Source organism: Salmo trutta, chromosome 9 (assembly GCF_901001165.1).
Source record: "Salmo trutta chromosome 9, fSalTru1.1, whole genome shotgun sequence".
NCBI classification, from domain to species: domain Eukaryota; kingdom Metazoa; phylum Chordata; class Actinopteri; order Salmoniformes; family Salmonidae; genus Salmo; species Salmo trutta.
In genome coordinates this window covers 41,091,393-41,118,238 of record NC_042965.1, presented here as the reverse complement: position 1 = coordinate 41,118,238, position 26,846 = coordinate 41,091,393, and the positions used below count along the sequence as shown (strand labels likewise).

General features: G+C 44.4%; 1 long non-coding RNA gene across 1 annotated transcript in view; it reads right to left on the bottom strand.

The window, feature by feature from the left end:
- Nucleotides 1-2,875: 2,875 nt before the first annotated feature.
- Nucleotides 2,876-26,846, bottom strand: part of LOC115200575 (uncharacterized) — a 73,072-nt gene continuing 49,101 nt past the window's right edge. Inside the window, exon 4 of the long non-coding RNA XR_003879539.1 lies at nucleotides 2,876-2,950. This is a non-coding gene — a long non-coding RNA (uncharacterized LOC115200575). The remainder of the gene's footprint in view (nucleotides 2,951-26,846) is intronic.

The following is a 26,846-nucleotide window of genomic DNA, read 5'->3' as shown; positions in this document are numbered from 1 at the left end:
GGCTACCCCGCAGAGCCTGGTTCCTCTCTAGGTTCCTGCCTTTCTAGGGAGTTTTTCCTAGCCACCGTGCTTCTACACCTGCATTTCTTACTGTTTGCGGTTTTAGGCTGGGTTTCTGTACAGCACTTTGTGACATTTACTGATGTAAAAAGGGCTTCATAAATACATTTGATTGATTGACACAGACACCATAAGTGGAAAAATGGATATTACTGACACAGACAGGACCGAAGAATGTATGTTTCTTCACGGGTGACTGAAGTGTGTGTGTGTGTGTGTGTGTGTGTGTGTGTGTGTGTGTGTGTGGGGGGGGGGGGGGGGGGGGGGGGTATATGTGTGTGTGTGTGTGTGTGTGTGTGTGTGTGTGTGTGTGTGTGTGTGTGTGTGTGTGTGTGTGTGTGTGTGTGTGTGTGTGTGGATACGTGCGTGCGCATGGCCCGTACCGAATGGCAGCTCATAGCGTGTGTCCAGCAGCACTTGGTGAGGTGTAGGGTTCATGGTGCCATAGATCTCCTCTTCCTTCATCAGGATCTCAGCATCCAGCGATATCCACTCACCTGGACCCTCCTAGAGAGAGAGAGGAAGGAGGGAGACAGGGAGTGGGGGGGAGAGAGAGAGATAGCGGTAGAGAGAGGTACAGCGAGAGGTACAGAGAGAGAGGTAGCAAGAGCGAGAGGTACAGAGAGAGAGGTAGCAAGAGCGAGAGGTACAGAGAAATAGAGAGAGAGAGGGGGGGGAACAAGAGAGAAGGAAACAAGAGAGGAAAAAGAAAAAATGAAGGTTTAAAACCAAATGAGCGAATAACACGGGGGAGAAAAAGTTGAAAAGAAAGTGAGAGAAAAAGCCAAAGAGTGTGGTACAGGAATTAGAAAACATATGTTAGGTTATGAGGGTGCACTGGTATGTACTGTAATGTGAAATTGATTGGAGATGAAGTGAAACACAGGGAGGTTAATAATTAAGGAATTTGTGGAGCACACCAAGCTTTAAAACGTCTCAACAGATATGGAGAGCAACCCAGATGCGCACACACACAGCATACTAACATGCCTCATCCCTGTCTCTGCTCCAGTTGTGTTGACTTCCATACGGCTCCAGTTGTGTTGAATGTGTTTCTTGAGTTGAGTTGTGTTAGTGTGAGTTTGCATCCACTCTGTCAGGATCCTTACCTTGTCTGATTGTCGGACGGTGTACAGGGTGTGTGTGTGTGTGGGTGTGGTGTGCGTCCTCACCTCATCTGACTGTCAGATGGTGTACAGGCAGGTGACAAATCAATCAAATCAAAATCAAATTGTATTTGTCAGATGCTTCGTAAACAGGTGTAGACTAACAGTGAAATGCTTAGTTACTGGCCCTTTCCAACGATGCAGAGAGAACAACAGATAAATAATAGAAAAGATGACATGAGGAATAAATGCACAATGAATAACGATAACTTGGGTACCAGAGTCCATGAGTCAATGCAAATAGTGAAATAGTTACCCGGACTAACTACTTAGTGGTAGACGCTGTTCACGGTTCTGTTGGTCCCAGGTGCATCGGTACCGCTTGCCGTGTGGTAGCAGAGAGAACAGTCTATGACTGGAGTGGCTGGAGTCTTTGGCAATTTTTAGGACCTTCCTCTGACACCGCCTGGTATGGAGGTCCTGGATGGCAGGGAGCTCGGGCCCCAATTATGTATTGAGGCGTACGCACTACCCTCTGTAGCGCCTTGCGTTCGGAAGCCAAGCAGTTGCCATACCAAGCAGTGATGGAGCCATTCAAGATGCTCTCAATGGTGCAGCTGTAGAACTTTTTGAGTATCTGAGGACCCATTAATCTGTTCAGCCTCCTGAGGGGGAAGAGGCATTGTCGTGCGTTCCGTGTTAGTGTGTTTGGACCATGATAATTCCTTCGTGACGTGCACACCAAGGAACTTGAAATCGCTCAAACCCGCTCCACTACAGCCCCGTTGATGTAAATGGGGCGTGCTCGGCCTTCCATGTCCTGTAGTCAACGATCAGGTCCTTTGTCTTGCTGACGTTGAGGGAGAGGTTGTTTTCCTGGCACAACACTGCCAGGTCACGGAGCTCCTCCCTATAGACTGTCTCGTTGTCGTTGGTGATAAGGCCAACCACCGTCGTGTCGTCAGCAAACTTAATGATGGTGTTGGAGTCGTGTGCGGCCAGGCAGTCGTGGATGAACAGGGAGTACAGGAGGGGACTAAGCACGAACATCTTGAAGAACAATCTGGCCTTAACGGCCATGTAGTCTTATAGTCTCCACCAGGCACAACCAGAAGAAGACTGGCCACCCCTTAGAGCCTGGTTCCTCTCTAGGTTTCTTCCTAGGTTCCTGCTTTTCCAGGGAGTTTTTCCAAGCCAACGTGCTTCTACATCTGCATTGCTTTCTGTTTGTGGTTTTAGGCTGTATAGCATTTTGTGACATCTGCTGATGTAAAAAAGGCTTTATAAATACATGTGATTGATTTATCCAGTTTGTTCTCTAGTGATTGCACGTTCGCTAATAGAATGGAGGGTAGAGGCGGTTTATTTACTGGCCAACGTACTCCCGTCAGGGAGCCCACTCGTTTGCCTCTCTTGCGCCGTCTCTTCCTCTTTTGAGTCCCGGGGATTAGGGCCTGGTCCGGAATGAGAAGTACATCCACAGCTATACACGTAACAGTTATTTTCGGTCATAGGAAATGATGGCGGAAATATTATGTACAAAAAAAGTTAGTGTAAAGAAAACAGCAGAATTAGCAGAATTGGTCAGGAACCCGTAAGTCAGCAGCTATCCACTACAGCACCATCTTCACCTCCAGTGTGTGTGTGTGTGTGTGTGTGTCCTCACCTCATCTGACTGTCGGATGGTGTCCAGGGGTATCCAGGAGGTTCCTATCATGGTGTCCCAGATCAGGCCTTTATTCCACAGCTCTACCACCAGGCCTGACTCCAGATGGCTGATCTCACTGAAACACACCCCAACAGGACGTCAGGCAAGAAAGCAGCCAAGAGGATGTCGAGTGAAGGATAAAAGGATAACATTTAGTGAGTTTGCCACCACATCAGACACTCACTACACCATTTTTATTTTTACAAGTCTGTTTCTCTCAAACCTTCCCTTACTTCTAAAAACACAGTGTCCCATTTTCCACATTTCCAAAAAAAAGGTCACAGAGACCTTGTAAGTGCCAAATGGGCAAGCCTCAGGTAAGTAACATATAGAAATCTCAGCCGGCACTTTCACTAAGCTTTCAGCACTCAGACATAGGTTGTAGATATTTTCTATCTAAAAAAAAATGTCCCATCTTAGATATCAGGTATTAGGCCAGCCAGTACAGCAGCGCTGTCCCTGTCAAAAATAATAGCAATAAGTTCTACATTCAGCTTCTCATTCAGCCACCAGTCAGACAGACAACCAGCCAGTTAGCCAGCCGCCCAATAAACCAGTCAGTCAGCTAGCCACTCAGCTAGCCAGTCAGCCAGCCGCCCAGTCAGCCGCCCATTTAGCCAGTCAGCCAGCCGCCCAGCCAATCAATCAGTCACCCAGCCACCCAGTCAGCCAGCCAGTCAGCAAGTCAGCCAGTCAGCCAGCCGCCCAGTCAGCCAGCCAGTCAGCCAGCTGCCCAGTCAGTCAGCCAGCCAGCCGCCCAGGCTGTAGACTAAGGACATTTTCTATCTAGTCAAGTCCCATCTAAGATTACAGGTATTAGGCCAGCCAGTACAGCAGCAGTGCTGTCTCTGTCAAAGCGCTCTGCCTGAAATCTGCATCCTTAAACAGGACAGAAAATAACATCAATAAGTTCTACATTCAGCCTCCCAGTCAGCCAGTAAGCCATCCGCCCAGTCAGCCAGCCTGACGCCCAGTCAGTCAGCCAGCCTGACGCACAGTCAGCCAGCCAGTCAGCCAGTCAGTCAGTCAGTCAGCCACCCACCCACCCAGTCAATCACTGTGTTATTACTACGAAACTAAAAAGAGGAGCCTCATCTGCATATCTAGATTTAGATTTATTAGGATCCCCATGGCGACAGCTAGTCTTACTGAGGTCCGACACAATGAAAAAGACATTACAGACCAAATACTTTACAATTGACATACATTTAAAAACATGAACATGTAGTGTGTGTGCCTCTATCAGTTACACATACATGTCAGTACATACACACAACAAGTACAGTGGGGGAAAAAAGTATTTGATCCCCTGCTGATTTTGTACGTTTGCCCACTTAGAAAGAAATGATCAGTCTATAATTTTAATGGTAGGTTTATATGAACAGTGAGACAGAATAACAACGAAAAAATCCAGAAAAACGCATGTCAAAAATATTATAAAATGATTTGCAATTTAATGAGGGAAATAAATATTTGACCCCTCTGCAAAACATGACTTAGTACTTGGTGGCAAAACCCTTGTTGGCAATCACAGAGGCCAGACGTTTCTTGTAGTTGGCCACCAGGTTTGCACACATCTCAGGAGGGATTTTGTCCCACTCCTCTTTACAGATCTTCTCCAAGTCATTAAGGTTTCAAGGCTGACGTTTGGCAACTTGAACCTTCAGCTCCCTCCACAGATGTTCTATGGGATTAAGGTCTGGAGACTGGCTAGGCCACTCCAGGACCTTAATGTGCTTCTTCTTGAGCCACTCCTTTGTTGCCTTGGCGGTGTGTTTCGGGTAATTGTCATGCTGGAATACCCATCCACGACCAATTTTCAATGCCCTGGCTGAGGGAAGGAGGTTCTCACCCAAGATTTGACAGTACATGGCCCCGTCAAATGATGCAGTGAAGTTGTCCTGTCCCCTTAGCAGAAAAACACCCCCAAAGCATAATGTTTCCACCTCCATGTTTGACGGTGGAGATGGTGTTCTTGGGGTCATAGGCAGCATTCCTCCTCCTCCAAACACGGCGAGTTGAGTTGATGCCAAAGAGCTCCATTTTGGTCTCATCTGACCACAACACTTTCACCAGTTGTCCTCTGAATCATTCAGATGTTCATTGGCAAACTTCAGACGGGCATGTATATGTATTCTTGAGCAGGGGGACCTTGCGGGCGCCGCAGTATTTCAGTCCTTCACGGCGTAGTGTTTTACCAATTGTTTTCTTGGTGACTATGGTCCCAGCTGCCTTGAGATCATTGACAAGATCCTCCCGTGTAGTTCTGGGCTGATTCCTCACCGTTCTCATGATCAATGCAACTCCACAAGGTGAGATCTTGCATGGAGCCCCAGGCCGAGGGATATTGACAGTTCTTTTGTGTTTCTTCCATTTGCGAATAATCGCACCAAATGTTGTCACCTTCTCACCAAGCTGCTTGGCAATGGTCTTGTAGCCCATTCCAGCCTTGTGTAGGTCTACAATCTTGTCCCTGACATCCTTGGAGAGCTCTTTGGTCTTGGCCATGGTGGAGAGATTGGAATCTGATTGATTGATTGCTTCTGTGGACAGGAGTCTTTTATACAGGTAACAAACTGAGATTAAGAGCACTCCCTTTAAGAGTGTGCTCCTAATCTCAGCTCGTTACCTGTATAAAAGACACCTGGGAGCCAGAAATCTTTCTGATTGAGAGGGGGTCAAATACTTATTTCCCTCATTTCCCTCAAATACTTATTTCCCTCAAATCAATTTATAACATTTTTGACATGGGTTTTTCTCGATATTTTTGTTGTTATTTTGTCTCTCACTGTTCGTATAAACCTACCATTAAAATTATAGGCTGATCATTTCTTTGTAAGTGGGCAAATGTACAAAATCAGCAGGGGATCAAATACTTTTTTCCCCCACTGTAGGTCACATGGGGGAGAGGCGTTGTGCTATGAGGTGTTGCTTTATTTGGTTTTTGAAACCAGGTTTTCTGTTCACTTGCGCTATCTGAGATGGAAGGGGTGTTCCATGCACTCATAGCTATGTATAATACTGTACGTTTCCTTGAATTTGTTCTAGACCTGGGGACTGTGAAAATACCCTTGGTGGCATGTCTGGTGGGGTATGAGTGTGTCCAGTGCTGTGTGTAAGTTGACTATGGAAACAATTAGGAATTTCCAACACATTCCTCAACTCTTACTCAAGAGAGACTGGCATGCATAGTATTAATATTAGCCCTCTGATTACAATGAAGATCAAGACGTGCTGCTCTGTTCTGGACCAGCTGCAGCTTAACTAGGTCTTTCTTTGCAGCACTTGACCATATGATTGGACAATAATCAAGATAAGATAAAACTAGAGCCTGCGGGACTTGCTTTTTGGAATGTGGTGTCAAAAAAGCAGAGCATCTCTTTATTACGGACAGACCTCTCCCCATCTTTACAACCACTGAATCGACATGTTTTGACCATGACAGTTTACAATCTAAGGTAACTCCAAGTAATTTAGTCTCCTCAACTTGTTCAACAGCCACACCATTCACTACCAGATTCAGCTGAGGTCTAGAACTTAGGGAATGATTTGTACCAAATACAATGCTCTTAGTTTTAGAGATGTTCAGGACCAGTTTATTAATGGCCACCCATTCCAAAAAAGACTGCAACTCTTTGTTAAGGGTTTTAGTGACTTCATTAGCTGTGGTTGTAGCAGGGCCAGCACCAGAACAAGGACGGGCCGTTGATTTCCACGTTTGTTCATGGGACCTCCTATGTGTGCACGCTCATGCGAGTTCACTTTTTTTTATGTTACGGGTGTTATAGTGAAGACCATAGACTGAATTTCAAGTTTGGGGAAGCTTACAATTTATCCTACCAATCTGCGTGCCAATTAGGATAATTTTTTGTATGCGTATTTTCGTGGAACAGTTTCATTTCAATAATAACATTTTAGTTTGTCAAAATCATTGTCATGTGGTTAATCATAAAAATCTTTAGTAAAATTATAAAAATCTAACTAAGGTGAGAGCACTAGGTTCTGCCATATGGACATACTGATACATTGGCGACTAAAGAAATGAGAACATCGAAATCAGAGATGCAGCAGTAAGCCTATAACTTCCATTGTCAGCTAAGTAAAATATATAGGCCTAAAGCCAACAAATAAAAACACAAGAAAATATTCTAATGAAAATGTGGGTTCTTTAAATCCATTAATCTCTGTACTCCGCCTGTCTCCCTTTCCATCTGTCTTGAGCTATCGCTAGTGAATTGCAACATTGCATAAAATCATCAACTGGGTCCTGCCTGAAGCTGTCACTATAGCGAACTTGCAACATTGTTTCAACTAGCCCAGGTCAAATCACATGCGCCGAATACAACAGGTGTAGACCTTACAGTGAAATGCTTACTTACAGGCTCTAACCAATAGTGCAAAAGAGGTGTTAGGTGAACAATAGGTAAGTAAAGAAATAAAACAACAGTAAAAAGACAGGCTATATACAGTAGCGAGGCTATAAAAGTAGCGAGGCTACATACAGACACCAGTTAGTCAGGCTGATTGAGGTAGTATGTACATGTAGATATGGTTAAAATGACTATGCATATATGATGAACAGAGAGTAGCAGTAGCGTAAAAGAGGGGTTGGCGGGTGGTGTGTGGCGGGACACAATGCAGACAGCCCGGTTAGCCAATGCGCGGGAGCACTGGTTGGTCGGCCCAATTGAGGTAGTATGTACATGAATGTATAGTTAAAGTGACTATGCATATATGATAAACAGAGAGTAGCAGCAGCGTAAAAAGAGGGTTTGGGGGGGTTGGGGGGGCACACAATGCAAATAGTCCGGGTAACCATTTGATTACCTGTTCAGGAGTCTTATGGCTTGGGGGTAAAAACTGTTGAGAAGCCTTTTTGTCCTCGACTTGGCACTCCGGTACCGCTTGCCATGCGGTAGTAGAGAGAACATTCTATGACTGGGGTGACTGGGGTCTTTGACAATTTGTAGGGCCTTCCTCTGACACCGCCTGGTGTAGAGGTCCTGGATGGCAGGCAGCTTAGCCCCAGTGATGTACTGGGCCGTACGCACTACCCTCTATAGTGCCTTGTGGTCAGAGGCCGAGCAATTGCCGTACCAGGCAGTGATGCAACCAGTCAGGATGCTCTCGATGTTGCAGCTGTAGAACCTTTTAAGGATCTCAGGACCCATGCCAAATCTTTTTAGTTTCCTGAGGGGGAATAGGCTTTGTCGTGCCCTCTTCACGACTGTCTTGGTGTGTTTGGACCATTCTAGTTTGTTGTTGATGTGGACACCGAGGAACTTGAAGCTCTCAACCTGCTCCACCACAGCCCCGTCGATGAGAATGGGGATGTGCTCGGTCCTCCTTTTCCTGTAGTCCACAATCATCTCCTTTGTCTTGGTTACGTTGAGGGAGAGGTTGTTATTCTGGGACCACACGGCCAGTTCTCTGACCTCCTCCCTATAGGGTCACATCGTTGTCTGTGATCAGGCCTACCACTGTTGTGTCGTCTGCAATCTTAATGATGGTGTTGGAGTCGTGCCTGGCCATGCAGTCGTGGGTGAACAGGGAGTACAGGAGGGGACTGAGCACGCACCCCTGTGGAGCTCCAGTGTTGAGGATCAGCTTGGCAGATATGTTGCTACCTACCCTCACCACCTGGGGGCGGCCTGTCAGGAAGTCCAGGATCCAGTTGCAGAGGGAGGTGTTTAGTCCCAGGATCCATAGCTTAGTGATGAGCTTTGAGGGTACTATGGTGTTGAACGCTGAGCTGTAGTCAATGAATAGCATTCTCACATAAGTGTTCCCTTTGTCCAGGTGGGAAAGGGCAGTGTGGAGTGCAATAGAGATTGCATCATCTGTGGATCTGTTTGGGCAGTATGCAAATTGGAGTGGGTCTAGGGTTTCTGGGATAATGGTGTTGATGTGAGCCATTATCAACCTTTCAAAGCACTTCATGGCTACGGACGTGAGTGCTACGGGTCTGTAGTCATTTAGGCAGGTTGCCTTTGTGTTCTTGGGCACAGGGACTATGGTGGTCTGCTTGAAACATGTTGGTTTTACAGACTCAATCAGGGACATGTTGAAAATGTCAGTGAAGACATCTGCCAGTTGGTCAGCACATGCCCGTAGCACACGTCCTGGTAATCCGGCTGGCCCCGCAGCCTTGTGTATGCTGACCTGTTTAAAGGTCTTACTCACGTCGGCTACAGAGAGGGTGATCACACAGTCATCAGGAACAGCTGATGCTCTCACACATGCCTCAGTGTTGCTTGCCTCGAAGCGAGCATAGAAGTGATTTAGCTCGTCTGGTGGGCTCGTGTTACTGGGCAGCTCGCAGCTGTGCTTCCCTTTGTAGCCTGTAATAGTTTGCAAGCCCTGCCACATAAGACGAGCGTCAGAGCCGGTGTAGTATGATTCAATCTTAGCCCTGTATTGATGCTTTGCCTGTGTAATGCTTCGTTGCAGGGCATAGCAGGATTTCTTGTAAGCTTCCGGGTTAGAGTCCCGCACCTTGAAAGTGGCAGCTCTACCCTTTAGCTCAGTGCGAATGTTGCCTGTAATCCATGGCTTCTGGTTGGTGTATGTACCTACAGTCACTGTGGGGTATTCCCAAACTGGGGTATGCGTACAATGCCGTCGGGGGTACGCCAAATAAAATTGTGATTCACTTTTTTTTACATTTTCAAACAGTCCATTTATATTTTCCAACGGGGCTATACATTTGGGTGAGGTTTTTTTCTTGCCTGAGTAGCCTCGTTTCACTGCCAAAAATACAATTAAACCATCTAGTGTTCAGCGAAATAACAACACAATGTCAAATACAGGTAGCCTAGTCAAATCATTAACATCCAATCACATTAACCGTTACTCCCTCGCGGGAATTCCACTAACGGTCCGTATGAGCCAAACGTAGCTGCTGCTCATGTTGGTATCTGTACTGATGGCGCAAAGGCCATTACAGGGAGACATAGTGGAGTGGTAACACGTGTGCAAGCAGTTGCTCCCGACGGCACTTGGGTACACTGCAGCATCCACCGAGAGGCTCTTGCTGCCAAGGGAATGCCTGACAGCTTGAAAGACGTTTTGGACACTAAAGTGAAAATGGTTAACTTTGTTAAAGCAAGGCCCCTGAACTTGTGTGTATTTTCTGCACTATGCAATGATATGGGCAGCAAAAATGTAACGCTTTTTAAAAAATCGAGACGGGCTTAAAGTTTTCTTTACTGACCATACTTTTCACTTGTCTGATCGCTTGCATGATGACAAGTTTCTCACACGACTGGCCTATCTCTGTGATGTTTTTTCTCGCCTGAATGATCTGAATCTAGGATTACAGGGACTAAGAAGTTGGAGCTCTTCTCGGTCTGCATTATCAAGGACAACACACAGGTCTTTCCATCATTGTATGATTTGTTTGTGTGCAAATGAACTCAAGCTTACGGACAATGTCGATTGTGATATAGTGAAGCACCTGAGTAAGTTGGGGGCGCAATTACGCAGGTACATTCTCGAAACGGACGACACAAACAACTGGATTCGTTATCCCTTTCATGCCCTGCCTCCAGTCCACTTACCAATATCTGAACAAGAGAGCCTCATCGAAACTGCAACAAGCGGTTCTGTAAAAATTGAATTTAATCAGAAGCCACTGCCAGATTTATGGATTGGGCTGTGCTCAGAGTACCCTGCCCTGGCAAATCGTGCTGTTAAGACACTGATGCCCTTTGCAACATCGTACCTATGTGAGAGTGGATTCTCGGCCCTCACTAGCATGAAAACTCAATACAGGCACAGACAGTTTGTGGAAAATTATTTAAGACAGACTCTCTCCAATACAACCCAACATTGCAGAGTTATGTGCATCCTTTCAAGCACACCCTTCTCATTAACCTGTGGTGAGTTTTTCGCAATTTTTCGATGAACAAATAAGGTTTTATATGTAAGCTGGTTAAATAAAGAGCAAAATTATTGATTATTATTATTTGTGTCCTGGTCCTATACGAGCTCTTTGTCACTTCCTACGAGCCGGGTTGTGACAAACTCACACTTATTCTTATATTTAGTAAATGTATGTGTGGCAGGCTTACAATGATGGCAAAAAACAACATTTGAGAGTGCGCTGACCCTGGTGCTAGAGGGGGTACACAGCTGAAGGTTGAATGTTTGAAGGGGTACGGGAATATAAAAAGTTTGGGAACCACTGAACTAGCCTATTCCGGGCCCTCAGAGTTTCCCGCACCAGTGAACTTGGGACAGACATCTGTTTACGTTTTCTGATCATAATATTTAGCTCATTCACACCAAGGCTTGGTGATTATCGAGGACGGGACTGTTGGGAAATATTTTTCAAGTACTGAGGAATTATAATTTGCAATGGATGTTAAAAAAAATAATCAGACTTTGTTGACTTACCGTGTGTGAGGTGAAAAAAAAAATTATGTCAATGACAAATCAGTGATTGCCAAATGGGCACTTTCCTACTTTTGCATACAGCAGTCCTACTTCTATACATGCTCAGGCACGTACACTCCCTCAACGTTATCAGAACAGAGAAACAAGACATCGCTCACATGGAGAACAACAAAACAAAAGACAATAAAAACAACTGACAATATGTAATGGTTATGAAACAAACCAAAACTTGTTTCTCACAAGCGTAGCACGTTGTGAACTCCGCAAATAACGTTTCCAGTCCGAGAATGAGAACGGTAAATGACTGTAATTAATACATACAGTGGGGAGAACAAGTATTTGATACACTGCCGATTTTGAAGGTTTTCCTACTTACAAAGCATGTAGAGGTCTGTCATTTTTATCATAGGTAGACTTCAACTGTGAGAGACGGAATCTAAAAAATCCAGAAAATCACATTGTATGATTTTTAAGTAATTCATTTGCATTTTATTGCATGACATAAGTATTTGATCACCTACCAACCAGTAAGAATTCTGGCTCTCACAGACCTGTTAGTTTTTCTTTAAGAAGCCCTCCTGTTCTCCACTCATTACCTGTATTAACAGCACCTGTTTGAACTCGTTACCTGTATAAAAATACACCTGTCCACACACTCAATCAAACAGACTCCAACCTCTCCACAATGTCCAAGACCAGAGAGCTGTGTAAGGACATCAGGGATAAAATTGTAGACCTGCACAAGGCTGGGATGGGCTACAGGACAATAGGCAAGCAGCTTGGTGAGAAGGCAACAACTGTTGGTGCAATTATTTGAAAATGGAAGAAGTTCAAGATGACGGTCAATCACCCTCGGTCTGGGGCTCCATGCAAGATCTCACCTCGTGGGGCATCAATGATCATGAGGAAGGTGAGGGATCAGCCCAGAACTACACGGCAGGACCTGGTCAATGACCTGAAGAGAGCTGGGACCACAGTCTCAAAGAAAACCATTAGTAACACACAACGCCGTCATGGATTACAATCCTGCAGCACATGCAATGTCCCCCTGCTCAAGCCAGCACATGTCCAGGCCCGTCTGAAGTTTGCCAATGACCATCTGGATGATCCAGAGGAGAAATGGGAGAAGGTCATGTGGTCTGATGAGACAAAAATAGAGCTTTTTGGTCTAAACTCCACTCGCCGTGTTTGGAGGAAGAAGAAGGATGAGTACAACCGCAAGAACACCATCCCAACTGTGAAGCATGGAGGTGGAAACATCATTATTTTCTGCAAAGGGGACAGGACGACTGCACCGTATTGAGGGGAGGATGGATGGGGCCATGTATCGTGAGATCTTGGCCAACAACCTCCTTCCCTCAGTAAGAGCATTGAAGATAGGTCGTGGCTGGGTCTTCCAGCATGACAACGACCCAAAACACACAGCCAGGGCAACTAAGGAGTGGCTCCGTGAGAAGCATCTCAAGGTCCTGGAGTGGCCTAGCCAGTCTCCAGACCTGAACCCAATAGAAAATCTTTTGAGGGAGCTGAAAGTCCGTATTGCCCAGCGACAGCCCCGAAATCTGAAGGATCTGGAGAAGGTCTGTATGGAGGAGTGGGCCAAAATCCCTGCTGCAGTGTGTGCAAACCTGGTCAAGAACTACAGCAAACATATGATCTCTGTGATTGCAAACAAAGGTTTCTGTACCAAATATTAAGTTCTGCTTTTCTGATGTATCAAATACTTATGTCATGCAATAAAATGCAAATGAATTACTTAAAAATCATACAATGTGATTTTCTGGATTTTTGTTTTAGATTCCATCTCTCAGATGGAATCTCTCACAGTTGAAGTGTACCTATGATAAAAATTACAGACCTCTACATGCTTTGTAAGTAGGAAAACCTGCAAAATCGGCAGTGTATCAAATACTTGTTCTCCCCACTGTACATGCATTAACAGAAATGTATGTAAATGACGGGGGACTAATGGTACATTTACTAGGTCTGCTAGTAACATATAGTAACAGTCAAAAGTTTGGACCCATTCAAGAGTTATTCTTTATTTTTACTATTTTCTACATTGTAGAAAAATAGTGAAGAAATCAAAACTATGAAATAACACATATGGAATCATGTAGTAACCAAAAAAGTGTTAAATAAATCAAAATATATTTATATTTGAGATTCTTCAAAGTAGCCACCCTTTGCCTTGATGGCAGCTTTGCACACTCTTGGTATTCTCCCAACCAGCTTCACCTGGAATGATTTTCCAACAGGAGTTCCGACATATGCTGAGCACTTGTTGACTGCTTTTCCTTCACTCTGTGGTCCAACTCATCCCAAACCATCTCAATTGGGTTGAGGTCGGGTGATTGTGGAGACCAGGTCATCTGATGCAGCACTCAATCACTCTCCTTCTTGGTCAAATAGCCCTTACACAGCCTGAAGGTGTGTTTTGAGTCATTGTCCTGTTGAAAAACAAAAGATAGTCCCACTAAGCACAAACCAGATTGGCTGGCGTATCATTGCAGAATGCTGTGGTCGCCATGCTGGTTAAGTGTACCTTGACTTCTAAATAAATCACAGACAGTGTCGCCAGCAAAGCACCATCACAGCACCTCCTCTTTTGACTGGTACTGTATATAATGGGGAATAGATATATTTTAAAAAAGTAAGCAATCAAAGAGCAAACAATTCACACAATGAAACAATGAATGCGCAAGAATTGACAGGAGACAGCTGAGACATTCTGGACAGAGACGAGCCATACCTCTTCTTCTGCTACTCTTGTTTATAATAATAATAATAATAATATCTTCCTTTTCTTGTCTAAACATTTTAAATTACACTCCAGACACATGATCTTCTCATATTTCAGATGACAGCCAATCAGCTAGACCTGTTGTCACGAGCCCGGGGACAATCCGCGGTGCCAGCCACAAGGGCTAACCTCGTCGCCCTAGCCTAGCTGCTTGATAGACAGCTAGGCTAGCTGCTACACCAAGCAGCTCCTCAGACCTGTGGTTGGCAGGATACCTAGACAGATGGCAGCAGTCCCAGCAACTGATGCCAACCGCGTCAGATCCAAACGCAAAAGGTAGCTAGCTAGTAACCAAACTTGTTCAGTAGAACACTTTTTCAGTGACTTTGAAAACAACAAACATAGCTCTCCCTCGTTCCACAGGGAGTGACGTGATGTCTATGATGAGAGGAAGCAAACCGCTCAGAGATTTTGACTTCAGTCTGGCTGGGGTGACACAGTGACACTCTGGGACTCTGGGAGAGGTACAGGGCAGAGAGCACCAGCATGGTAATTAACACACGGACACAACATAGCGGAATCATTCAGATCACCAGATCACTTGTTTCGCTTTATAATAATCTCTTCCTGTTGATGACTTCAGTAGAACTGGCAGCAATAATAATCCAGATGGTTGTTTTATACACGCAAGGAACAGCTTATCTGCTCTGGTACAGTATCAACAATCCCAGAACTATAGAGAGCATCTCCTCTTCCTCTGCCCGTCTCGCTCCCCTTTCCCCCTCTTTCTGTCTCTCCTTTCCTCCATCCATCCCTCCTCTTTACTTTCTCCCTCTTTCTGTCTCTCTCCTTTTCTTCATCTCTCTCTGTCTTTCTGATGTCTAAAAGAAGGGGAAAAGGTATCAGGATATAAATACACTCCATTCACAAACAGCACAAAACATCCTTCAATAATGGATGCTGCTTGATCTAAAAGGTTTGTCGGAGAAAGACAGAGAGCGAGAGAGAGAGTGAGAGCGAAAGGGAGCGAGAGAGAGGGAGAGCGAGAGAGAGAGAGAGAGGGAGAGATTGAGAGCGAAAGCGAAAGGGAGAGAGAGAGTGTGAGGAAGAGAGTGAGAGGTTGAGGGAGAGAGCGAGAGAGTGAGATGGAAAGGGATAGAGAGTGGGAGAGAGAAAACGAGAGAGAGAACGCGAGAGAGAGCATCCCAGCCATGTGTGTGAAGAGGTCAGCCTGTCACGTGCAGCCATTTAACCCAGAGTGCAACGGGATAACACAACGCTTATCCCTTTATCCCGCCAACAACACACACACACACACACACACACACACACACACACACACACACACACACACACACACACACACACACACACACACACACACACACACACACACACACCACATACACACACACACACACACACACACACACACACACATACACACAGGGACAGCTGGCTTCAGAGTAGGTAGGCCATCCCATTCAGACACAGCAGAATCAGGTGGGTTTAAAAACTAAACCGAGTCAGACACAGGTAGAGAGGTAGACGGGTAGACAGGTAGGCTACAAGGCAGCAGTGAGACAGGTTAACTAAAGGCTAGTCTACACAGCAGGTATTTAAATGGTGCAGGAAAGACAACGGTAGTTTTCCCAATAAAATAGCTGGTTTGAGTTGGTCTGTCTGATAATGTGACTTTACATTTACCATCCTGTTGGACAACTGTAACTCAAGAGCATTGACAGGAGGGTTGTATGTTTGATACATATTTGTGTGTGTCCTCCCTGCCCGTCATCCCCAGTAGTCTAGCTAGCTGCCTGGTCTCAGTCTTGTCTCAGCCTGGTCTCAGCCTTAATGATGAATTGATTTCTGGGCTCCGGCTTATTCACATCAGGACTGTATCTACTAACTAACAGGTGGCAGGCAGGCTGCTGCCAACACATCACACCACACCACACCACACCACAGCCAGACCAGCCCAGACCACAGCCAGACCAGACCACAGCCAAACCAGACCAGACCACAGCCAGACCAGACCACAGCCAGCCCAGACCACAGCCAGACCAGACCACAGCCAAACCAGACCAGACCACAGCCAGACCAGACCACAGCCAGACCAGACCAGACCACAGCCAAACCAGACCAGACCACAGCCAGACCAGACCACAGCCAGACCAGACCAGACCACAGCCAAACCAGACCAGACCACAGCCAGACCAGACCAGACCACAGCCAAACCAGACCAGACCACAGCCAGACCAGACCACAGCCAGCCCAGACCACAGCCAGACCAGACCAGACCACAGCCAAACCAGACCAGACCACAGCCAAACCAGACCAGACCACAGCCAGACCAGACCACAGCCAGACCAGACCAGACCACAGCCAAACCAGACCAGACCACAGCCAGACCAGACCACAGCCAGACCAGACCAGACCACAGCCAAACCAGACCAGACCACAGCCAGACCAGACCACAGCCAGACCAGCCCAGACCACAGCCAGCCCAGCCAAGCCCAGCCCACAGCCAGCCCAGACCAGACCACAGCTAGCCTAGACCCGACCAGACCACAGCCAGCCAGCCAGCCCAGACCAGACCAGGCCACAGCCAGCCAGCCCAGACCCGACCAGACCACAGCCAGCCAGCCCAGACCAGACCAGGCCACAGCCAGCCCAGACCAGACCACAGCCAGCCCAGACCAGGCCACAGCCAGCCCAGACCAGACCACAGCCAGCCCAGACCCGACCAGACCACAGCCAGCCAGCCTAGACCAGACCACAGCCCGACCCGACCAGACCACAGCCAGACAGCCTAGACCAGACCAGACCACAGCCCGACCCGACCAGACCAGACCACAGCCAGCCAGCCTAGACCAGACCACAGCCAGCCAGGAGGAAGGCAAAGTGACAGGTCTTAGGCTGGTGGCAAGGCCTCTACCTGAGATAGAACAAAACACAACCATGCTTTTTCACATCTCTAATGTCTAATGCCCATTTCTGAAATGGATGGTTGTGATAAAATGTTTTACTTCAAAAGTGGTTAAATTGATTGATATTGTGACACACCCCCTAACCTCAAAAAATTGCAGAATAATGCCTGGCTGGAGGGGGGATGGGCCCCATCTACTCATGTAACCCAATATCACAAGCTCTGCTATCGCTCAAAGTAGTCCGTTGTCTGTCCTACATACACAAATAAACAGCATTAGGATATCTTGATGCATCTAGGAAATATACAGTCGTGGCCAAAAGTTTTGAGAATGACACAAATATACATTTTCACAAAGTCTGCTGCCTTTGTTTGTATGATAGCAATTTGCATATACTCCAGAATGTTATGAAGAGTGATCAGATGAATTGCAATTAATTACAAAGTCCCTCTTTGCCATGCAAATGAACTGAATCCCCAAAAAACATTTCCACTGCATTTCAGCCCTGCCACAAAAGGACCAGATGACATCATGTCAGTGATTCTCTCGTTAACACAGGTGAGTGTTGACGAGGACAAGGCTGGAGATCACTCTGTCATGCTGATTGAGTTCGAATAACAGACTGGAAGCTTGAAAAGGAGGGTGGTGCTTGGAATCATTGTTCTTCCTCTGTCAACCATGGTTATCTGCAAGGAAACACGTGCCATCATCATTGCTTTGCACAAAAAGGGCTTCACAGGCAAGGATATTGCTGCCAGTAAGATTGCACCTAAATCAACCATTTATCTGATCACCAAGAACTTCAAGGAGAGTGGTTCAACTGTTGTGAAGAAGGCTTCGGGGCGCCCAAGAAAGTCCAGCAAGCACCAGCACCGTCTCCTAAAGTTGATTCAGCTGTGGGATTGGGGCACCACCAGTACAGAGCTTGCTCAGGAATGGCAGCATGCAGGTGTGAGTGCATCTGCACGCACAGTGAGGCGAAGACTTTTGGAGGATGGCCTGGTGTCAAGAAGGGCAGCAAAGAAGCCACTTCTTTCCAGGAAAAACATCAGGAACAGACTGATATTCTGCAAAAGGTACAGGGATTGGACTGCGGAGGACTGGGGTAAAGTCATTTTCTCTGATGAATCCCCTTTCCGATTGTTTGGGGCATCCGGAAAAAAGCTTGTCCGGAGAAGACAAGGTGAGTGCTACCATCAGTCTTGTGTCATGCCAACAGTAAAGCATCCTGAGACCATTCATGTGTGGGGTTGCTTCTCAGCCAAGGGAGTGGGCTCACTCACAATTTTGCCTAAGAACACAGCCATGAATAAAGAATGGTACCAACACATCCTCCGAGAGCAACTTCTCCCAACCATCCAAGAACAGTTGGGTGACGAACAATGCCTTTTCCAGCATGATGGAGCACCTTGCCATCAGGCAAAAGTGATAACTAAGTGGCTTGGGGAACAAAACATCAATATTTTGGGTCCATGGTCAGGAAACTCCCAAGACCTTAATCCCATTGAGAACTTGTGGTCAATCCTCAAGAGGCGGGTGGACAAACAAAAACCCACAAATTCTGACAAACTCCAAGCATTGATTATGCAAGAATGGGCTGCCATCAGTCAGGATGTGGCCCAGAAGTTAATTGACAGCATGCCAGGGCGGATTGCAGAGGTCTTGAAAAAGAAGGGTCAACACTGCAAATATTGACTCTTTGCATCAACTTCATGTAATTGTCAATAAAAGCCTTTGACACTTATGAAACGCTTGTAATTATACTTCAGTATTCCATAGTAACATCTGACAAAAATATCTAAAGACACTGAGGCAGCAGACTTTGTGAAAATGTATATTTGTGTCATTCTCAAAACTTTTGGCCACGACTGTAGACCTGTAAACACAGAGATACAATAAATGGAAATATCAACTAGAAATATTTATGAAGCTTTATTTTTTGGTATCTGATTAATTGACAACTTTCCAAGTGAAAGGTGTTCTCATTCAGTGCTGTATAAACCTGCCTGACAGTAACACATACAGTTACACATGTTTTATGATGTTTAGTGCTATTGTAATCTAATTGACTCCAAAGAAAACAAGTGGCTGAGACAGTGAAAACTGTCTCATTTCTTTTAGTGAGAGGTTCTTCTGTGGATCACAGTTACATGTTTTACAATGTTGTGGCTGTTGTAAATCGGCTCCAAGGTAAACAAGTCGGCTCAGACCAAAAATTGGGGTCCAAGGTTTTTCTTGAAGGATCTTGTATCTTTAGCCTGTACTCTTGCAATTTAGTCAGGGAAAATAAGAAGGTAAAGAGGATACCTATGCATTCAACTGAAATGTGTCTTCTGCATTCACCCATCCCCTCTGAATCAGAGTGGTGCGGCGGGCTGCTGCCTTAATCCACAGCCACGTCTTCAGCACCCGGGGAACTGCCTTGCTCAGGGGCAGCACAACAGATTAGTATTGTCAACTCGGGGGGGATTCCATCCAGCAACCTTTCAGTTACTGGCCCAACGCTCCTACCCGCCAGCCAGGCTACCCACCACAGATTATATTTGGGGTCTCACTGGATTTAGCCTGAAATTCATTAATAATGTAATATAATTTTTAAAAAGCCAATCGTGGAAATTATACATAAGACTCAAATGGGAAATGTAGTCACATATGGTGTCCAAAATCCAATATGGCTGCCTTACTCCCATGTGTAAATATGAATTTTGTAGATCAGGCATATTTTATGAATTGTGTACAATAAAGACTGTTTTGGTGTAAATCTATTTTATTCTGTATCCAAATACTGGAAGGGTATTCAGGGCTGTGTGCTGATCAGATGCAGCTTGCATGCCAACGAGACCCATTGACTAACTGGTATGTTATCTCAGCCTGAATGATGCTGGAGGTACTCCAGTAGTGGAATGGTTGGTTGTCTGGTTGTGAAGGAGAGACAGTGAAACAGACCTTAGATATTTCCAACACCTAATTGACCTGTAGTTGGAGTTTTTTTTATGTTGATGTGGCAAAAAGTCTTACATGTTCCTTTATATTCCATTGGAAGTCAGGCAGGATGATTATTTGGCCGATATTTACTGTGGGTAGTTGGCTGTGATTACGGTTTGGGGCAGGGCCAGCAGGAGAGTGACAAAACCTATGAGGGTGACCTCAGGTTACTTAAGAGTGTAGGTCATAGACTATGACTATAAAGTGTTGGTTGTGAGGGATGTAACACAGCTCCACACACATATACATTTGAAGATGATCCTTGAGCTTTGATGGACAGTAAAGGGGTTGCAGGGGAGGTGGAGCTGGTTGAGCATGGAGCACAAAGGCCATTATCTCTCAGTCTCACATCATCTTCGTTTAAGTTTGACCATCCTAAGGAGCCTCTTGTTTGCCATAGATGGAATTACAGCTGTGTGATCTTAATTTGATCACTCTTTTGTTGCTGAGAATTTTCCTACACAGCAGGATATGCAAACATGTAGTGTATTTGAGGTTTAAAAAGGCGTTTCAAGTTTGTATTTTCCACTTTAAAATGTCAGACTTGATTTACCACTATTAAAAATATATCAACCCCTACAAAAAATCTCCATTAATTATAATTCACATTTCCTGTTGCTGCAAGATCATTTTTCTGCTGTAACAAACTGACTCAAATTAAGATCCTACATCTCAAATCAAAGTTTATTTGTCACGTGCGCCAAATACAACAAGTGTAGACCTTACAGTGAAATGCTTACTTACAGACTCTAACCAACAGTGCAAAAAAAGTATTAGGTGAACAATAGGTAAGTAAAGAAATAAAAACAACAGTAAAAAGACAGTGGAAAATAACAGTAGCTCTGTGTGTCCTTATAGGGCTGTTGGGACTACTGAACAGTTTCCCAGACCAGTGCATGAGTCACAACAGCATGAGAGATCATTCTTCACATGTGAGTCCAGTTCATGTGTCACATGGGCTGGCCAGCCATTGTTGGTAGCAACACAGGTACATGTGAGGGCAATGCACGACAACACTACCCAGATGCCATTTTGGTTGTTGAACGCCACCTGACATGTGGCAGTCGAGGTCCATGATGGCTCTGACTCCTGCTACAGTAACCTTTCACCATTACAATAACAGAGGAGGTTAGCACTTTGGATTATCCGTAATAATTCAGGATTATCCGTAATCCTATTAGCATCCACATTAATGATGAAGAAGTAGTATTTAGAAACATATTCTATTCTTATTTACAATAAAAGTGACTTCAAAATGACAAAAAAACTGTAAAAAATTATAAAAAGTGCTGTAATTTCTAAAGGGTTCAGCCAATGTGGATGAAAATACCCTCAAATGAAAGCTGTCAGTCTGCACTTTAACCTCAGTCATTGTATCATTTAAAATCTAAAGTACTGGAGTACAGAGCCGAAACAACAGCATAAATGTGCCACTGTCCCAATACGGTTGGTTGGAGCTCACTGTATAAGGCAACTCCAGGGCAGACAGCCAGGATCGTGGGCATGATTCTTTCTTTTTTTTTAAACAAAAATGTGCCACCTCAACCCAAACAGCATAGGAGTGTACCTGAACATCCCAATGTGCATCACAAATGAAGTGAGCCAGGGGAAGGCCATATTGGACTAGCAATGAATCAAAACTTGTAAATAATAAGGTGACGACTTATGAGCCCAAACCTGTAGGCAATTATACCACAGTTGGTGTATACCGTAGCTCTAGAGAGAGGGTGCCCAAGGTTGTTTTTTCCTTTCCTTGGAGCTGCCGAGTTGCCTCATTGATCCTCAAAGAGGCATGTGACTTGGAATACTTGATGTTGCCATGCCAAGCAGTCTGCTGTCTTTTCTATATCCAGACAATGATGTTTTACCTATTGAATTACCTACATAGCTGAAATACACAAAAATAGTACAGGTCATAATCAGCGTAAACAAATCTGAAAAGATGTCTCATTACAAACATGTATATACCAGTGAATAAACCACCATTTAATGGTATTGTAACAGCCATATTGGATTTTGGACGCCATAATGGATTTTAGACACCGTAATGGATTTGAGTAAACTATAAAATAATTGCAAGAGGCTGAACATATAAAATCGACAGAAGAACCTTTCACTAAAAGAAATGAGACAGTTTTTACTGTCTCAGCCACTTGTTTTCCTTGCAGCCAATTAGATTACAATAGCACTAAACATCCTAACACATGTGTAACTGTATGTGTTTCTGTCAGGCAGGTTTATACAGCACTGAATAAGAAGACATTTCACTTGGAAAGTTGTCAATTAATCAGATACCAAAAAGTTAAGTTTACATGCATCTTAAATATTAATAGGGGATATTTTAGTCTATTGTATCTCTGCGTTTCCAGGTATATATTTCCAGTGGTGGAAAAAGTACCCAATTGTCATACTTGGGTAAAAGTAGAGATACCTTAATAGAAAGTTACTCAAGTAAAAGTCACCCAGTAAAATACTACTTGAGTAAAAGTCTAAAATTATTTGGTTCTAAATATACTTAAGTATCAAAAGTTAAAGTATACCAATATTCTAATTCCTTATGTTAAGCAATGCAGACGGCACCATTATCTTGTTTTAAAAATCTACGGATAGCCAGGGGCACACTCCAACACTCAGACATAATTTATAAAAGATGCATTTGTGTTTAGTGAGTCCTCCAGATCAGAGGCAGTAGGGATGACCAGGGATGTTCTCTTGATAAGTGTGTGAATTGGACCATTTTCCTGTCCTGCTAATCATTCAAAATGTAACAAGTACTTTTGGGTGTCAATGAAAATGTAGTAAAAAGTACATTATTTTCTTTAGGAATATAGTGCAGTAAAAGTAAAAGTTGGCCAAACTATAAATAGTAAAGTACAGATACCCCAAAAAAAACAGTTGGGTGACGAACTTAAAGTAGTACTTTAAAGTATTTTTACTTAGGTATTTTACACCACTGTATATTTCCAGATTATTTTGTATTTTTTTAATTACTAAACCTTTATTTTGACAGGGAAGACATATAGAGACCTAGGTCTCTTTTCCAAATGTACCCTGTATAATACAATATAAATATACACAAGCTACATATGTATACAGTACACACACACACACACGCACGCACAGTATTCAAAAGTATTCAGACTCCTTGACTTATTCCACTTTTTTTTAACGTTACAGCCTTATTCTAAAATGTATTAAATTGTTTTTTGTCCTCATAAATCTACACACAATACCCCATAATGACAAAAAAAAAGAGTTTCACCCATTCTTCTCTATACATACATATATACATACATATATACATATATATATATATATATATATATATATATATATATATATATATATATATGTATGTACACACACATACATACATACATACATTGGGGGGGAAGTATTTGATCCCCTGCTGATTTTGTACGTTTGCCCACTGATAAAGAAAGGATCAGTCTATAATTTTAATGGTAGGTTTATTTGAACAGTGAGAGACAGAATAACAACAAAAAAATTAAGAAAAACGCATGTCAAAAATGTTATAAATTGATTTGCATTTTAATGAGGGAAATAAGTATTTGACCCCCTCTCAATCAGAAAGATTTCTGTCTCCCAGGTGTCTTTTATACAGGTAACAAGCTGAGGTTAGGAGCACACTCTTAAAGGGAGTGCTCCTAACTGCAGCTTATTACCTGTAAAAAAGACCTGTCCACAAAAGCAATCAATCAATCAGATTCCAAACTCTCCACCATGGCCAAGACCAAAGAGCTCTCCAAGGATGTCAGGGACAAGATTGTAGACCTACACAAGGTTGGAATGGGCTACAAGACCATCGCCAAGCAAACTTGGTGAGAAGGTGACAACATTTGGTGCGATTATTCGCAAATGGAAGAAACACAAAAGAACTGTCAATGTCCCTCGGCCTGGGTCTCCATGCAAGATCTCACCTCGTGGGGTTGCAATGATCATGAGAACGGTAAAGAATCAGCCCAGAACTACACGGGAGGATCTTGTCAATGATCTCAAGGCAGCTGGGACCATAGTCACCAAGAAAACAATTGGTAACACACTACGCCGAGAAGGACTGAAATCCTGCAGCGCCCGCAAGGTCCCCCTGCTCAAGAATACATATACATGCCCATCTGAAGTTTGCCAATGAACATCTGAATGATTCAGAGGACAACTGGTGAAAGTGTTGTGGTCAGATGAGACCAAAATGGAGCTCTTTGGCATCAACTCAACTCGCCGTGTTTGGAGGAGGAGGAATGCTGCCTATGACCCCAAGAACACCCTCTGCACCGTCAAACATGGAGGTGGAAACATTATGCTTTGGGGGTGTTTTTCTGCTAAGGGGACAGGACAACTTCACCGCATCAAAGGGACGATGGACGGGGCCATGTACCGTCAAATCTTGGGTGAGAACATCCTTCCCTCAGCCAGGGCATTGAAAATGGGTCGTGGATGGGTATTCCAGCATGACAATGACACAAAACACACGGCCAAGGCAACAAAGGAGTGGCTCAAGAAGAAGCACATTAAGGTCCTGGAGTGGCCTAGCCAGTCTCCAGACCTTAATCCCATAGAAAATCTGTGGAGGGAGCTGAAGGTTCGAGTTGCCAAACGTCAGCCTCGAAGCTTTAATGACTTGGAGAAGATCTGCAAAGAGGAGTGGGACAAAATCCCTCCTGAGATGTGCGCAAACCTGGTGGCCAACTACAAGAAACGTCTGACCTCTGTGATTGCAACAAGGGTTTTGCCACCAAGTACTAAGTCATGTTTTGCAGAGGGGTCAAATACTTATTTCCCTCATTAAAATGCAAATCACTTCATAACATTTTTGATATGCGTTTTTCTGGATTTTTTCGTTGTTATTCTGTCTCTCACTGTTCAAATAAACCTACCATTAAAATTATAGACTGATAATTTCTTTGTAAGTGGGCAAACATACAAAATCAGCAGGGGATCAAATACTTTTTTCCCCCACTGTACACACATATACACATATATAATATATATATATATATATATATATATATATATATATATATATATATATATACACTGCTCAAAGAAATAAAGGGAACACTTAAACAACACAATGTAACTCCAAGTCAATCACACTTCTGTGAAATCAAACTGTCCACTTAGGAAGCAACACTGATTGACAATAAATTTCACATGCTGTTGTGCAAATGGAATAGACAACAGGTGGAAATTATAGGCAATTAGCAAGACACCCCCAATAAAGGAGTGGTTCTGCAGGTGGTAACCACAGACCACTTCTCAGTTCCTATGCTTCCTGGTTGATGTTTTGGTCACTTTTGAATGCTGGCGGTGCTTTCACTCTAGTGGTAGCATGAGACGGAGTCTACAACCCACACAAGTGGCTCAGGTAGTGCAGCTCATCCAGGAGGGCACATCAATACGAGGCCTTAGGAGGGCAACAACCCAGCAGCAGGACCGCTACCTCCGCCTTTGTGCAAGGAGGAGCAGGAGGAGCACTGCCAGAGCCCTGCAAAATGACCTCCAGCAGGCCACAAATGTGCATGTGTCTGCTCAAACGGTCAGAAACAGACTCCTTGAGGGTGGTATGAGGGCCCGACGTCCACAGGTGGGGGTTGTGCTTACAGCCCAACACCGTGCAGGACGTTTGGCATTTGCCAGAGAACACCAAGATTGGCAAATTCGCCACTGGCGCCCTGTGCTCTTCACAGATGAAAGCAGGTTCACACTGAGCACATATGACAGACGTGACAGTCTGGAGACGCCGTGGAGAACGTTCTGCTGCCTGCAACATCCTCCAGCATGACCGGTTTGGCGGTGGGTCAGTCATGGTGTGGGGTGGCATTTCTTTGGGGGCCGCACAGCCCTCCATGTGCTCGCCAGAGGTAGCCTGACTGCCATTAGGTACCGAGATGAGATCCTCAGACCCCTTGTGAGACCATATGCTGGTGCGGTTGGCCCTGGGTTCCTCCTAATGCAAGACAATGCTAGACCTCATGTGGCTGGAGTGTGTCAGCAGTTCCTGCAAGCGGAAGGCATTGATGCTATGGCCCGCCCATACCCCAGACCTGAATCCAATTGAGCACATCTGGGACATCATGTCTCGCTCCATCCACCAACGCCACGTTGCACCACAGACTGTCCAGGAGTTGGCGGATGCTTTAGTCCAGGTCTGGGAGGAGATCCCTCAGGAGACCATCCGCCACCTCATCAGGAGCATGCCCAGGCGTTGTAGGAAGGTCATACAGGCACGTGGAGGCCACACACACTACTGAGCCTCATTTTGACTTGTTTTAAGGACATTACATCAAAGTTGGATCAGCCTGTAGTGTGGTTTTCCACTTTAATTTTGAGTGTGACTCCAAATCCAGACATCCATGGGTTGATAAAATGGATTTCCATTGATAATTTTTGTGTGATTTTGTTGTCAGCACATTCAACTATGTAAAGAAAAAAGTATTTAATAAGATTATTATTATTTCATTCATTCAGAACTAGGATGTGTTATTTTTGTGTTCCCTTTTTTTTTGAGCAGTATATATATATATATACACACACACACACACACACACACACACACACACACACACGTGCTCAAATTTATTGGTACCCCTCAACAAAAAAACGAAGAATGCACAATTTTCTCTGAAATAACTTGAAACTGACAAAAGAAATTGGCATCTTGTTTATTCCATATTTAATAGAAATCAGACTTTGCTTTTGATTTTTTATTAATCATAATATTGTAAATTATAAAACAAATGAAAATGGCATGGACAAAAATGATGGGACCCTTAACTTAATATTTTGTTGCACAACCTTTAGAGGCAATCACTGCAATCAAACATTTTCTGTAGCTCTCAATGAGACTTCTGCACCGGTTAAGAGGTAGTTTGGCCCACTCTTCCTGAGCTAACTGC